Source organism: Pseudorca crassidens, chromosome 4 (assembly GCF_039906515.1).
Source record: "Pseudorca crassidens isolate mPseCra1 chromosome 4, mPseCra1.hap1, whole genome shotgun sequence".
Taxonomy (NCBI): Eukaryota; Metazoa; Chordata; class Mammalia; order Artiodactyla; family Delphinidae; genus Pseudorca; species Pseudorca crassidens.
The window spans coordinates 149,930,679-149,947,595 of NC_090299.1; the positions used below are offsets into that span (position 1 = coordinate 149,930,679).

Sequence of the window (16,917 nt, forward strand, 5' to 3'; positions counted from 1 at the left end):
ATTTCTGAAGTTTTTGAATTCTAATATAGAATCCCATAATGGTGGATATGTAGAGGACTTTAAAGATAACTTAGTACAATACCCAGATTTTACCAGTGATGGGTATGATGAAAGAATAACTTGCTCTTGGCCACACAGCCAATTAGAACAGAACAAAAGCTAGAATCCTCTAAAATAGTACAGTCCTCCCATTACTTTCTGCATGCATACATCTCTGTGCATGCATACCAAAATAGTGCTATTTTTTTTCTGTTTCTTTTCTTCTTTCTTTCTCTCTCTTTTAGAGACAATGAGAAAAATAGTCTGTTTTTTTGCTTCCACATTTGAAACATAGGTTTGTTTTCCAGTTTCATCCCCTCAGGTTTTTAATTGAATTCATAGCCAAAAGCAATATGATCACTGAAACGAACTGAAAAATAGTGTCTATTAAACAACACATGACACAGGCTTGGGTGGAATTATATAAGAGTTTTTTATAATGTACTCTATATATCTCCACAGTGAACTTTTAAATCTTCTCTGGCATTTTGGCAGGTTGGCATGAAGCAGACCAAAATATGTCATGTGACATTTCCAAAGACGTAAAACACATGTGCTTTGATCAGCCTTAAAACAAGCTATTCAAATGGTTCCATTGTAATTACAATTGTAGAATGACCCTCTGTTCCCAAATGTCATCTTTCATGTCCTACTATGGTGTCAGAAGCCATTATTAAAATCACTTTGGGAATTGAGGGGCTTTCAGAATATGTGTGTGTATACGTGAGTATGTGTGTGTAGGGAGCAGTGCAAGAAGGCATGATGCTGTGTGTTTATATATTTACATAAAATCAATAGTCGTCACAGGAAAATAAAACATTGCAGATTACCTGGAATACAAACATTATGATCTAGATGTGTTAGAAGGATACTGATCTAGATGTGTTAGAAGGATACTCCCAGGAACATGAATATTTGGGAAAGAAACTGACAAATTTGGGAATAAATTGGATACAGAGTAGAAAAAAGAAAGGTCCCTAAAAAGCAAAAATAATATATTCTTTTCTCTCAATTTTGCTGCTGTTTAAATAGCTATTAGGAAGGTATTTGAGTATATATGCCCACAAAGTAAATATACTTCCTGAAATAATTTCTTAAACATTGCAGAAAATCAAATTTATTATTTATTTTTCCTGATAGGAAAATAAACAAGTGAATTCATTCCATCAGAGTCCCTGAAAATACTCAGGAGTGAATCCAGCACAAAATTATTTTAGACTTCAGGAATATGACGACACATAGATGTATGCATTTGGATGAAAAACAATGTGTTGGATGTTATGAAATTTCTTGAATAAACATCTTTTTATGAAAAATGTTTTATCCAACTTAAGAAAACTTAGGCTTAATTTTTTTTGCTCATTTCTTTGTAAAAGTAAGTCCTGATGGCTGTAGGTGGGACATGGGATAGTATGTGAATAATGACCCTTTGGGATGATTGATCATTTCAGTTCACAAAAAGTGTTTATTTACAAGGTTAAGCAGTCAGAAATCTGGCGTGGTCCCCCACCCCCCCACCCCCCCATCCCCGGCCCGGTTCTCTTTCTGTCAAGGGCCTTAGAGCCTCACTGGGAAAAGAAGCATTACATACACTGAGAGAATTGCTAAAGGCTATGAAATGCTTCCAGCCTACCCCATCTTCCATAGAACAATTGATATATTAGACATAATAAACATTGCATAACCTTCAGGATTTTGGCAGTGGAAATTGAATTTGAGAACTCTCACTTTTTTCATTATTAAATAATGTTTTTAACCCTGGAATCTCCAAATCCATTTAACTTGACAATGTATTTAAATCATGTCAATGAGAGAGAGGGTTCCACAGATTTTATAGGAACACATATGAAGTCTGATATATGCTACGCAGAACTCATATAAGAAAAATTAAGACAGCATTGTTTACGAATGATAAGTATTGCAAGCTTTCACATTTTCTCCAAGTGCTCAAAGCATTTTTTCCCCCCTCCTGAAAGAGTTTCTGCTGCAGTGACTCCCTCTAGCAGTTTCCTGAACCGAGGAAAGAAAACGGAACACCGAACACATCCTTTCCAGTAAACAAATGGGAGGGAGAAAGAGGGAAGTTTGGCCAGGAAGATCAAAGGGACTTTTTTTTTTTTTTTTCCTGACCGGTTGCACGGATTCCTTCGGTCCCCTGATCCCCCGTCCTTCTCCACCGGCCCCTAGCCTGTCCTCTGCTCCACTGTCCCCTCCGCCCCGTCTCCTTCCGGAGCTGCTAGCTGAGGTCTCCGGAGTGCACAGGAGCGGCGGTCCCAGCGCAGGCAAAGCTCAAGCAGCGCCGAAAGCATTCGGTTTCTTCAGGGCTGGTTGTAATGGATCGTGAAGTCCAGTGATGCCCACGCCGATCCTCAGCCTGGATTCCGTCGCCTCCACTGCCTCAGCTGACCGCAGCAGAAGCCCAGTCCAGGGGGCGGCCCCGCGCCTCCCGGGGAGCTGAGATGCAAAATCGTTACGTCAGATGGTGGGGCGGGGCGCTCCCGGGTTGAGTGGCAGCAGCCCTCGCTCGGGGAGGAGGCGCGAGAATCAGCCTGGTTCAGTGACTGAGACAAACTGGAGGCGAGAAGAGCGGGTGCTGTCCACGGCGCTGCCGGTGCTGAACCTGGGGCGCGGGAAGACCCGCTGTCCCGCTCCTCCAGGCGACGCCCTCTCGCACCCTCTGTGCCCTGCGGGACCCTCTTCACCAGCTGGACCCTATCGACTTGACAAAGGAGTGTGGTATCGGACGTGGGAGAGAGTCCTGCGTTCGCCACCTGGACGCCCCTTCAGGCGTGACTTCGGGGATTTCTATAGTTTTAGACCAAACTATTTCCATCTTTTCCAGGCTAAGACCATCTTTTTAGCTTTTTTAAAAAAATTATTATTATTATCGTGATTTACATATACACGCCGTTTAAGAATCTTTCTGGGAGACTTTGTAACTGTTGAAATAAGGTAAGAAAAAGAACATTATTATAACATTTTTACAAATGGGGGAGCAATGCAGACTGTCATACAAAAATTTAAGACCAAGTTATGATTATTTTTATAATTTGAAACGGGACAGTTGGCAATGATTGCAACAATTATTTTACTAATTACTGTTATCATTACTATTACAAGAATAATGATTGGTGATTAGGCACTGAATTCTAGAGAGGAAGTTGAGGGCTCTGCTTTTTTTTATGTGTGTGAAGTTAATGTCATCATGTTACATTTTGCTTTATAAATATAAATTTTGTAGAGCAACACTTCTTGCATGGCTCAAGGAACAGGAACCATTCACTGCAAGTCCTCAAATATGTTAGTAAATTGCATTAAATAATCAACCAACAAGTTGTTTAAAATAAATGTAACCTTAAAAATATGTGAATGGACTAATCTCTGATTAATCAATATTGCCTATGGTATCTAAAGCTTAGACTGCAAAGTGCAGAGCTCTCTTCACATTATTCTGGAGGGGAGGTGGTAGGGATAGGAGCATTTATACCATGCTGGGTTCATTTAGATGTGTTATACAGTAGATACAAATAAAACTTGTGAAACTCGGTCTCTCAGAATTCTGCACCCCAAGGTCATGTGTATTTCCAAGTGGGGAGCTGTTTGTTCTGCTTGACTAGTGAATGTCATCCCCTCCCTGCCCCCTCAGGTCAGAGGTGGATGTAAATAGGAAGCTCTGATTTAATAATACAGTATTAGCTTGTATTATAGTTGCTACTGCCGTTGGTAATTGAATGGAACTGGGAAGCATGGGCTGGGAAAATGTCTCCTTATTTCAGCAATGTTTAACCTCTTGTATGCTTAACAGAGAGCTTTTCTCTACTTGGGAGATTTTCTTTGGAAGCTACGTTCCTTTTGTCAATTGGCAGTGTGTTTTGAGTGTGTATGTATAAAGAATTCAGTGCAGAAAACCACTGAACAGTATTTCTCATAATGAAGAATTATGAAATGATAGAAGTTAACTGGTGCTCTATGTATTTCTATTACTATTCATGACTTTTTTAGATAGGTGTGATAGTTTGTCTGGTAAAGGATATTATGTTCTTTCATTTTTGTCATTTAGTGACATTAGATTAAGTATAAACCACGGCCGGGGAAACATGGGGAGGAGGTTCTTTACATTCCAGGAAGAGAGTTCAGGTTGCAACTAGATGTCCTTTATTAATAGGAATGGGTGAAATATGAGCTATTTCAGACAATAAATACCATTCAACTGACTAGGGCTATGTTTTTCAGCAACTAAAAAGTACACTAAGTTTATATATTTGTATATTTTTAATTATCATAAAATGTATGCTATAGTTGCATTATACATACAAAGATGAACTTTAGGTTTAGAGTTTATTGTTTAAAATAATTCCTCTGGGTAAAGATTTTGCATTTTATTAACAGCACAATCCTGCATGAGAGTGATTGTTAAAAGAAATGGATATTATTGCAAACAGTAGAGGTCAAATGTAAGCCTCTTTAGCTGTTCTCATGTTTTACCCTAAGCAGGTGTTCTTTGAAGGATTCTTGTAAGTCATGCTATCTTACCTTAAATAGTGATACAAATTTTTAAGAACTAAGCAGGTAGAAAAGCAAACTACAGTCTATGGAACACTGGGCCATGAGGCTTATACCAGCCTCTTTTAATTGTATAGAGGAGAATCATTCTTTTCTTCTGTATATTTTGAAACGTTTTCTCTAATCATATTGGTATAAATATTCAGACTGTGGAATTTTAAACAGATTTATGGCTTTAAAATTTTAGTTTTATTTATTATATGGAAACATAAATTTTAATTTTATAACTTACTCTAAAAGTGGTAACATATATAAACACTATATTCACCCAAATGAGTATCCCATTGACTTTTTTTTTCCATAAAGTTTTCCAAGGTGTATGTCTTTGTTTGGGTAGAAACAGTAAAGCTTGAACTACCAGCATCCAGAATTCTTTTAGATGAAGTTTAGAGTTGTCACAATGAAATGGTGAAACACTAAAATCAAAATGTGTTATTGGTAGTAATGAAACCAGTAAGGTAAGTTCAATGAGATTGCAAACTTAAAACACTAAAAGCATTTTCCCCTGATTTTTTTTTACATATTAAGCTTTTATATATTAGTTCTGAAGTAAGGTAAAATTAGGTGACCATAATAAGCCCAAAATTAACACATAGGAGATACTATTTGATCAGAATGCAATTCTAACTGTAAACAAATAAAACTGCCAACTTTGAAGACTTCTAGTAAAGATATTCACACATGGTGGTATTTCATTAATTCTTTGCTCCACAAAGAAATGACCATATTTTGAAGTTATAACTTGTCCATGTGAAATTCAAGGGACTAGTCAACACCATAGCAACAGATAACCTGCTCAGCCATTAATTCATTTCATTTCATAGGCACTGAAATTGTATAAAGTACTTTTTATTTCAAGATAATGAACTTTTAGAAAGTATATAGACAAATTATTGAAATAATTTAATGTCACATATGTTCAAATTATTTTCCTTCTTGTTTCTCAAATTCTTAAAGCACATTGATCTAGATAATAATTTAAAAGATGATATTTCTTGATAGATGTCTTTTTTTCCCTTACAAATAATAATGACTATGTATGACTGGAGGAATTTAAGATAAAGATGAACAATTTGGATTTTATCTTATCAAGACTATATATTGCTATCTTTTAAAAAATTAATTAACATGTACAGTAGAGAAATCAAGAAAGTAATGATAAAATCTGAAATATGCTGAAAAGTTTACTCTAATTGACTTTTTTTAATTAACTTTTAAATTATATCTAATAGCTTATTGAGAATTTTCTTTGAATGGTGGCCGGTTCTCATGTTTAATACTCATTTACCCATGAAACTAAAGGACTTTGAATAATATGTTCCTATGAATCCTTTATATTTGCCCCCAAATGACATACAATCTCTAGTATTTTTATTACTTACTATATAATATTCTTTATATGATATACTTTATAAAATATACTTAATAGAATATGTAATATACTTTATAATAAGTTCAGAAGATGTTTGTGAACTAATAAGCTAGAAAAATACTTCCTGTTGTTAACATCATTGTAACAGCCATGTGACCAATTATTTTCTTCAGAACAAACTTAATCACCTTCTGCTTCAACACTTCCAATGTCCTTTGGGCTTTGTCTACTTAAGGTGAGCTGTAGATTCCCTTGTGGAAAATCCCAATTTCCTCATTAAATTGGTCAACACACAAGAAAACAACTGGTCCCTTTGTTCCTTAATCATCTTGGTATTGAAGAAGTTAATATTTTATGTTATGAGATATATTAAGAGATGAGATAGTGCTTTTGATACGTTCAGAATTCTGAGTCTTAATATGTATTTTCTAAAAGAATAAGAATTAAACAATAGTATAATGCTTACTCTGAGTGTGTGAATGTATATATATGAATGTACTATACATAAATATGTATATATATATATATGCTATCTACCTATCTAATTAAATATATATATATATATATATTTTTGTAAATTCTACTCTACCATAAACATGCAATGGGATGGGAATCATCTGGAACATGCAAGTTCAAGAAATGCTACTTAATATAAAATAATTTATATATTAATCTATAATACAATATATAATTTGTAGTGGCAAAAGTGTTTTCTAATTATTGTTAGTTTTTATTTAGGCTAGTATGCTTCTGCACACATAAGGTTTGTTTTTGTTTTTTCTTGACATGAAAATGTCACTCAGAAGCTCTCATGTTGATTGGCAAGGGAAGGAAAAATTGGAAACAAAAATTGGCAGGAATAAGAAACAGAATGAATGTGTGAATAATGAAGAGATTACAGCACTACACTAGTTCTGCAAAAAGTGTGGGTAGTGATAAATAATTTGAAAGTTATTGTCTCTAAAAGAGGCACATGAGGTTTACTTCTTATACATCTTCAGGTAATAAGCATGTACTTCTAAGGAACAGAGCATGGATAGCCCTACACCTAAAATGTTTTTGCTGTTTGTATATCAATGTTTTCATACATAGATGTGGTGAAATGTGGGAAGAAGAGCAGCTCAACTCTGAACTTTCTTGCTTTAAAACCAAATTATTAATATTAATTTAATGTGATTTTGGTATCAAATTATGTAAATCTCTAAAGCAAAGTAGTTGCTTAGTGAATTCGTTTGCATGTCAATGCAGAGACTATTATTCCAACTCATAACTGGTTCATAGCACTGCTAACAACTCTAAAGCCCAATGCAGAAGATTTGAAAATCCTTTTTTCATTGAGTTTTATTTAAATATATTCATTATAATTGACAGTTAAGAGAAACTTACTTTAGTGATATATCTTCCCCGCAAAGGTAGCACCAACGTACCAATTAAAACATACATACAGTAGCAATTAAAACATACAGGTCTGAACTATGTTCCCCAAAGATGATGATGAAATGAAAATAATCTTCCCTTCCACTTCCACCAAACATATTAGATAGTGTTTTAATGACCACCAAGGTCTTATTTTTTCTAATTTCTAAAGCCTTCAAAGTAAGGTTCTTACACATATGAAATGACAAATATCCCCAAGCCCTCTGTGGTTATGTGCACCTTATGCCCTTTGTGGTTATGTGCACCTTTTTCTCAAAGACACAAGTGTTGTTGTGGCCCTGATGTCAACCAGACTCTGGACTACCTCATTTAGGAGTAAGGAAGTGGTATCATTCATCTTTCCAAAGAAAGAGGGCCAGTGAGCTACCAGTAGTAAACACTTTTTCTGTCTCATGATAGATTACCTATTGACATCTGAGCATATGGTCTGTGAACCTAGATTTGCCTATACAGGAAGAGGGAGAATATAGGAAAAAATGCTATTTTAAAGTATTCATATGTGTACATATACATTTTTCATATTATCCCTTTATCCATATTAAGACATTTTTCATTTACATAACCATGTAGAAGTTTCTGTTACCTTCATTTTAGATATGAGAAAGCAGACAGGTGAAAGCTTTCTACCTCTCCAGCCCATGGTCCCACCTCTAGGAATAGGTGGATTAGGCAATCGAGCTTAGCTCATCCATCTTGCATGTACTCTCTGGTTTAGCACCTCTGTTTAGGTCAAATATCCAAGTGGGTGTGTCTTATTTAAAGCTAGGATTTTTATTTTTTCTGATTCTTTATTTAACGTGAATGCCATTTTCCCCTCTTGCCCCAAGTTTTTCCCTTAATTATTAAGTTATGTTGAAATGGTTTTATGTCATATATTCTCTAGTATACAAACTTTAGAATGTACAATACCAAAGGTCTTAAGGAGTTTTTCCTCTGTATTTAATGTTAGAGGTGTTACATTATTCAATCTCATAGACTATAATACTAGCAACACAATATTTCCCTTTATATCTCAAAGACAATAAGAAACAATATAATAGAGCTCTTCCCTAAGAGCTCAAGTTTTTTGTCTGTTTGTTTGTTTTTTTCATTCTCTAAAAAGTCCTCCCGGATACAAAATTCAATTCCAAATACATCTTGAACTGAAGTTCAATCACCTACTTCAAGCAATTACCACTTGTGTTATAAACTGCTACTCACATTTAAACTTTCAGACCAGTTAGCTGCTAATATTTCAAATAGTCTATGAGATGAAATAAAATAATCAAAATAAAATAAGTAGTTTTGAAGCACAATACAAAAAGAGGTAGTCTAAAGTGGGCTCTTGAACCCTCAGGAAACATTCAGTACTTCATTCTACTGTTTCTTCTATTTGAGGTATACAAAGGGAAGTGCTGGCCAGTAACTGATGCTCTTTGCTTTCACATGGCTTTTAGGATGACTGAGTAGAAGAGGTAAGTGCTGGTGGCCCTCCCAGGAGGGCCACACAGTTGCATCAGATCCCCTAGTGAATCCTCGTTATCTGAGTTTGGGTTGTCCTTATTAAGTGGATCCCAAAGGAGATAGAAAAGTTTGATTTGTGGAAAAAGTTTAACTTAAAAGTGGAAAGATTTATAGGGATTTTATTAAATATTTTACATGCTGATTAGTAATACCTAGTGTTTTACTTCTGAAATGAAGCCTGGCATAAAAGGTTTAAATCTTGAAATTTCTACACCATTCTGTGTACTATTCACTGTTCCTCATTCTCTCGGGAGCCCTGCAAGAAGCCTAGTCACTCCAAAAGCTACAATTATTCTCTCTTCACAAATATCTTCCTCTGGCCCACATTTGAACTCCATAAATGTAAATATTTACAAAGGTCTGCTAGACTTTTTAACTCTGATTTCATGGTGACAGGACAAACTCCATGAACTCATCATCTCATTCCTAACATGGTCCCCCATCCTAATTTTTCTGCCTGTCAATTAATGACATATTTTTTTTCCATTTACCTAGGCCTGAAAATTCATACACATTTTAAACTTACATCATTCATATTCAATTCTATTCTATTCTATCCTATCCTATTATATGCAGTGAGCCTCCAAGTTTTGACATTCTTCCCTTTGTATTGTAACTTTACCTAATTCTCTATTTTCTATTCTCTCCTCTTATCACTTTTACCTTGATAAGGTAACCCAGACTGTCCCATGTCAACCAGAATTATTTTGACATTTTCTACATTGATCTTTCTAATTCTTGGTTCTTCCTGCAGTTATAATAATTAATGATTATAATGGTAAGTAAATTTTTTGATGATTCATAACATGCCATGAAAGGTGTTAAGTATTTATAAACATTATCTCATTTTATGTGCACAACACCCTATGAGGTAGACACTGAGAGACCAAAGCTTCAATAGTTATGTTGCCCACAGAGCTGGGACTCAGACCAAGCTCTGTCTGAAACAGCTGCATGATCATAATCATTATGCTCTGTGGATACAGAAATCTTACCTCTTCTAGATTCCTCTTGATTAAAGTAAGCTTTCAAATGTCACTGTGTTCTGAAATCATCAGTGGATCTAATTTTTACTGTATTAAGTTGAAATTCTCTGCCTGTTTTTAAGATCCTTCTAATTGACTCTACACTCTGCAAGCAATCAATCTGATTTTCAGTTTTCTCATATGTGCAATGCACATTTGTAAAACAGAGATAGGTCAAAATATAAAGTATGATTCCTTCCCAGTATATAAGCACGATGTCTTTTCTGGACTGCTGTATTTTCAATAATCCCAACCTATAACCCACTCCTGTTTCCAGACAAGTTTTCTCACAGTATAAGAGCATATTGTGCTCATGTGTACTTTTCAGTCTCTGTAGTTTTTGTTGCAACAAATGACATGTCACTGGCACCCTGGATATCACCAAGATGTCAATTTTTTGGTATGTATTTGTTTTAGATTGTTGCATAAAAATTACCATAATCTTATTGGCTTAAACTGTTATTATCTCACAGTTTTCATGGGTCACAAGTCTGGGTACAAGCTAGCTGGATCCTTTGCTCAGGATCTCATATCCAGGTTTCATCCAGGGCTGGGCTCTTATTTGAGGCTCAGATTCCTCCTCCAGGCTGTTGGTAGGATTTATTTCTTTGCAGCTCAGAACTCATGGGAGGTTGCTTCTTTGAGGCCTGAAAGCATCTCAATGACTTCTTTGGTCTGACCTCTAGAATTGCTTTTCTTTAAAAGAAACCTCATTGGATCAGGTCAAGAGAGAAAAATCTCCTTTTTGACATACATAAAATGAACTGATTTGAAACCTTAATTGCTTCTTAAGATCTATCCTCTTTGCCATAGAACATAACCAAAAGAGCAATATCACATCACCCTTGCCATATTCCGTTGCTCAAAAGCATGTTAAAGGTTCTGCTTATACATAAGATGAGGTGGTTATACAAGAATGTGGGTCATTGGGATTCACGCTCGAATTCTGTCTACTGGGCTTAGTTCAAGTTCTACTGAACTTTAGAGTCTTTCCTCATTATTGTGGGGCCTCTGAGTCCTTCTTTCTCCTCCCTGGTATGTATGACTCGGATTATATGCAGTGGACAGTTTGGCATTGTTTGGGGATTTTTAAATCTGTCTTAGGCTGTTCTATCCAAGTAATCGTAATCTATTTTACAGGAAGAAGCTTAGGAGTTCCTACCATGTGTATAAAACTTTGTGGTTTACAATTATTTCAAACACACATTATTATTTAATCTTCACTGAAGTTAATTCTTTTTACATTTGCTTCTATTATGTACTGTTTTTATGCATGTAAGATTATAATAAATTTGTACTGTGTTTTGCACACCTGAGACTGTAACAGATTTACAGTCTGTTAATATTTCTAGATTTTAGATTTAGGTATTCTGCTCTGTTTTCATGTGTTTGTCTTTGATCTCTGGCTAATTGAAAAACCACACAAAGCGTTTTTTATTATTATCTTATTTAATGCAACACGGGATCTTTCCATGAAAACTCAGGAATTTATACTTAATATTATGCTCTACAGATGATATAGAACTTACATAAAAGGTGAAAATGTTTCCATTTGCTATTTAGGAAAAATGCAAGAAATTTATTTTATATTTACTTTGAAAGAAAAATTTCACAATTTAAAAGAATGTCACACATATGGTACCAATAATTTTGTTCTTGCTTATTTGGTCTGAAGATTGGTAAATAATCACACAATTACTTTTACAAACATTAATTAAACAGAAAAATTTCATTGGACTTATACCTTTTATAGTTTGTATATCATTAAGGTAATCTTATTTTGACAAAAGCTAAAGGAAATTAGTGTATAAATTCAATTTTTAATTTTAATAAACAATAATTTTCTTAAAACAGTAAGATCACATTTATTATAAAATAAACTATTAACTCAATAATATTGATTAGGTACCTACTATGTTTCGGATGCCCTTTCAGTTTCTGGGGGTTGAGCAGGAATTAGAGACAAAGTTCCTGCTCTACTCTTTCTGTGGAAAGATAGATGACAAGCAAACCAGTAAAGACAAAGGATAATATCTGGCATTGACCAGTGTTATGATAAAAAGGACAACAGGGAAAAGATTACTAAGGGCTAAGAGTGCTGCCTAAGATAGGGGTCAGCATAGGAGCCAACTCTGCTGTTCTAAGATAGTCATTAGGTAGCTTCTGATAAGTTAACATCACTTAAGACCATTGTGAATAATACTGCAATGAGCATGGGTGTGCACATATCTTTTTCAATTCTTTTGGATAAATACCCCAAAGTAGGAGTGATGGATTATACGGCAGTTTTATTTTACATTTTTTAAGGAGACTCCATATTATTTTTTAAAGTGGTTGCACCAGTTTCCATTTCTTTCAACAGTGCACAAGGATTAACCTTTTCTCCACATCTTCCCCAGAACTCGTAATTTGTTGTCTTTTTGATACTAACCATCCTAGAAGGTGTGAGGTGATCTCTTTGCACCTTTGATTTGCATCTTCCTGATGATTCATGATGTTAAGCATCTCATTTATTTGTGTACATTTTGATCCTTTAAATGTTCTTTGGAATATCTCTCACATTCTTTTTTCTTTTTTTTTAATTGAAGTATAGTTGATTTACAATGTTGTGTTAGTTTCAGGTATACAGCAAAGTGATTCAGATATATATATATATATATATATATATCTGAATACATATATATTCTTTCTCAGATTCTTTTCCTTATAGTTTCAATACAAAGTATTGAATAATGTTCCCTGTGCTCTACAGTAGGACCTGTTGTTTATCTATTTTATATATAGTAATATGCATATGTTAATCCCTAACTCTTAATTTATCCCTCCTCCTCCTTTCACCTTTGTGTTTTCTATGTCTGTGGGTCTATTTCTGTTTTGTAAATAAGTTCTTTTTTATCTTTTTTTAGATTCCATATATAAGTGATATCATATGATATTTGTCTTTCTCGTCTGGCTTACTTCACTTAGTATGACAATCTCTACGTCCATCCGTGTTGCTGCAAATGGAATGATTTCATTCTTTTTTATGGCTGAGTAATATTCCATTGTATATATGTACCACATCTTCTTCCCATTCATCTGTCAATGGACATTTATGTTGCTACCATGTCCTGGCTATTTGTAAATAGTGCTGCAATGAGCATTGGGATGCATGTATCTTCAAATTATAATCTTTTTCTGGATATAGGCCCAAGCGTGGGATTGCGGGATCATATGGTAACTCTGTTAGTTTTTTAAATAACCACCATATGGTTCTCGATAGTGGCTGCACCATTTACATTCCCACCAACAGTGTAGGAGGGTTTCTCTCTCTCATTCTTAATATCAAATCATAGGCAAAAACTCAAAGGCTGTCACCGTAAAAAAAAAATTTCTTCTTTTTATTTGTGATTTTCTCATTAATGAAAATTAGCTTCCTTCTTTGTTTGGTTCTACAATATATTTAAACTCTTATTTAGATAAATTTTTCTTTCCACTTTTAAACACACTATACAGAGCGTGTTGCATCTAAATCCTGGGACTTAAAGTGAATCTGAAAATTAGTTTGTACTCTTTGTGCATTGTACAGTTTATTTGTTCAGAACTTCATATTTTTTCATAGAAAACTTAAGTGCTCTAAAATCGGTGTTCCTTTGAATCAATGATCCAGCGGGCTAGTACTTCTATCAAATGATCCATTATCCCAGACACTATGGCATTATTAGGGAAAGAGAAATGCTTAGAATGTCTTTTGTGTTTGTGCACATGCTTGAGAAACCACAGTGTTTATTAATTATGTAATTATGTTCTTTTTACCAAAAAGTGTGACAGCATGGAGCTATGTAAGGAAAAAGCAAAAGAAAATAAATGTAATAAAAATGCACACACAATTTAACAAAATAAACGTAACAATTAGATGCACAATATCTCAAATCTTTGGCAGAGGCTCAGAAAATAACATGTTTACAAAAAAGTAAGGCTTGAAAGAACTTGCACAAATTGTGCCATTGCTTTGCCTGACTTATTTCCTTTGGTGAGCTTTCTCATGAAGCCATAATTAATTGAGCTAAAAAAAAAAGTGAAGAGAAAAATTTCTAGAAAATTCTTTGCATTTTGTATGTTTACAATTCATGATAACAAAGAATTCAAGTAATTATCTTCCACAACTCTTTATTTTCTTTTGGCAAGTGTCCTATTTCCCAAGTTTCCTGAGGCCTGAGGAAGGAAATAGCGTTCAGAGCTTGTTTCCCTGTATGTGCACAAAAAGCACAGCTTAACTGGTAATGCCTGGAGTAGAACTGTGTGTCCACCTATGAAAACGGTTCTGGATGCTAGCACTCAACTGGATGTCTTGTTAATTATGTATGTTTTGTTGAACATTTCAGTTAGGTTAACAACTGTCTGAAAGTCAGGAGAAGGAGCTCAAGAAGGCAGTGAGGATATTTTGATACTAGCTTCTTAATGTCATTATGCTTTTCCTCAAAAACCATCTTCTTCATGTATGGGACATAAAGATTTCTTAAGTGCAAAGTAATCTTTTTGAAGTTGGGAAATTCACAATTATTTAAATAATTAACGAAGCTGCACTATTTCTCTTTAAGTTTCTTTGTGCTATTTATTACAGAAAGTAAATGGGTTTGATTTGTAAAGTATTGGAAAACAATGAGGACCCTTATCTGATCTCCAGGCTTTTACTGCACTAGGTTTTAGATCTTCGTACAGGGCTCTTGACCCAGGAAAGAGAACATGAACACTAGAGGCCTAATTTTCAAGGGACTTTTATGAAACATCAGTAGTCTTAAATAAAATCTATGATAGTCCTAAGAATATGGCAGGCCATATCCTAAAATTGTACTGGTTTGCCTAAATACACTGGAATTTTGTTCTAACCCAGCGCTTGTAGCATCATCCTCCCAAATGTGAAAACCTTAAACAGACTGTTTTCGCTCCCGTTGCGGAGCACAGGCTCCAGACGCGCAGGCTCAGCGGCCATGGCTCACGGGCCTAGCCGCTCCGCGACATGTGGGATCTTCCCTGACCGGGGCATGAACGCGTGTCCCCTGCATCTGCAGGTGGACTCTCAACCACTGCACCACCACGGAAGCCCAAATAGACTGTTTTTAATTAGCAACTTCATACCAAGAGCCATATCCCATATTTATAAAGTTTATATATATAAATTTGGAAATAGCAACTATTTGGGGTTATTTTTGAGTGGGACTTCCTTACACGGTTTTTCAAAGTTCTGCTGCAAATATAAAATTTTCTAATTAAATTTTTTCAAAATTAAAATTTTATATTTTTCTATGGATCAGAGAGTATTAAATATATCTGAATATTTCAATTGAAAACCTAACCAAGATGTAAGAATGAGCTATGACATAACAGCATTCTTGTAAAGGAAATAAATATTATTACTAATAATTTCTTAACATGGTTTCACAGTGATAGTATTATTAGTCCTGATTTAATACTAAATTAATAGATTCTTTCCTTGCCTGATGACATTTTAATAATTAATTGCTTTTTTCTATAGGACATTTAAATTTAGTAGTAGCATATTTGAAATAGTAAACTTTCATTTTAGTAAAATTTATATTTATTTACAATTTACTATTTGTAAATTTACTATTTACTATTCTTTGTCATACAGTTAATGTTTTACTTATTTTTTATTCTTTAAAATTTTTATTGGAGTACAGTTGATTTACAATGTTGTGTTAGTTTCAGGTGTACAGCAAAGTGAATCAGTTATACATATACATATATCCACTTTTTTTTTAAGATTCTTTTCCCATATAAGCCATTACAGAGTATTGAGTAGAGTTCCTTGTGCTATATAGCAGATTCTTATTAGTTATCTATTTTATATATAGTAGTGTGTATATGTCAGTCCCAATCTCCCAATTTATTGCCCCCCCACCCCTTAACCCCTGGTAACCATAAGTTTGTTTTCTACATCTGTGACTACTTCTGTTTTGTAAATAAGTTCATTTGTACCCCTTTTTTAAAAGATTTTATATACAAGCGATATCATATGATATTTGTCTTCCTGTGTCTGTCTTACTTCACTCAGTATGAAAATATCTAGGTCCATCCATGTTGCTGTAAATTACATTATTTTGTTCTTTTTTATGGCTGAGTCATATTCCATTGTATATGTGTACCAGATCTTCTTTATCCATTCTTCTATTGATGGGCACTTAGGTTGCTCCCATGTCCTGGCTATTGTAAATAGTGCTGCAATGAACGTTGGGGGTACATGTGTCTTTTTGAATTATGGTTTTCTCTGGGTGTATGCCCAGGAGTGGGATTGCTGGGTCATATGATAGTTCTATTTTTAGTTTTATAAGGAAACTCCATACTGTTCTCCACAGTGGCTGTACCAATTTACATTCCCACCAAAAGTGTAGGAGGGATCCCCTCTCTCCACACCCTCTCCAGCATTTATTGTTTGTAGATTTTTTGATGATGGCCATTCTGACTGGTGTGAGGTGATGTCTCAGTGTTGTTTTGATTTGCATTTCTCTAATAATTAGTGATGTTGAACATCTTTTCATGTGCTTTTTGGACATCTGTATGTATTCTTTGGAGAAATGTCTATTTAGGTCTTCCACCCATTTTTGGATTGGGTTGTTTTTTTGATATTGAGCTGCATGCACTGTTTGTATACTTTGGAGATTACTGTCTTGTCTGTTGCTTCATTTGCAAATATTTTCTCTCATTTTCAGGGTTATCTTTTTGTTTTGTTTATGGTTTCCTTTGCTGTTCAAAAGGTTTTACGTTTAATTGGATCCCATTTGTTTATGTTTGTTTTTATTTTCATTACTCCAGGAGGTGGATCAAAAAAGATCTTGCTGCGATTTATGTCAAAGTGTGTTCTGCCTATGTTTTCCTCTAAGAGTTTTATAGTATCCAGCCTTACATTTAGATCTTTAATCCATATCAAATTACCAATGGCATTTTTCACAGAATTAGAACAAAAAATTTTACAATTTG

The 16,917-nt window shown here is 34.6% G+C and overlaps 1 protein-coding gene across 4 annotated transcripts in view; it reads left to right on the forward strand.

The window, feature by feature from the left end:
- Positions 1 to 2,229: 2,229 nt before the first annotated feature.
- FSTL5 (follistatin like 5) overlaps positions 2,230 to 16,917 on the forward strand; it is a 676,350-nt gene continuing 661,662 nt past the window's right edge. The window contains exon 1 of one of the 4 annotated variants that reach the window (XM_067737033.1): positions 2,230 to 2,991. The gene's annotated coding sequence lies outside the window, so the exon portion shown is untranslated. The remainder of the gene's footprint in view (positions 2,992 to 16,917) is intronic. The other 3 variants (XM_067737032.1, XM_067737031.1, XM_067737030.1) reach the window with 3 other exon arrangements.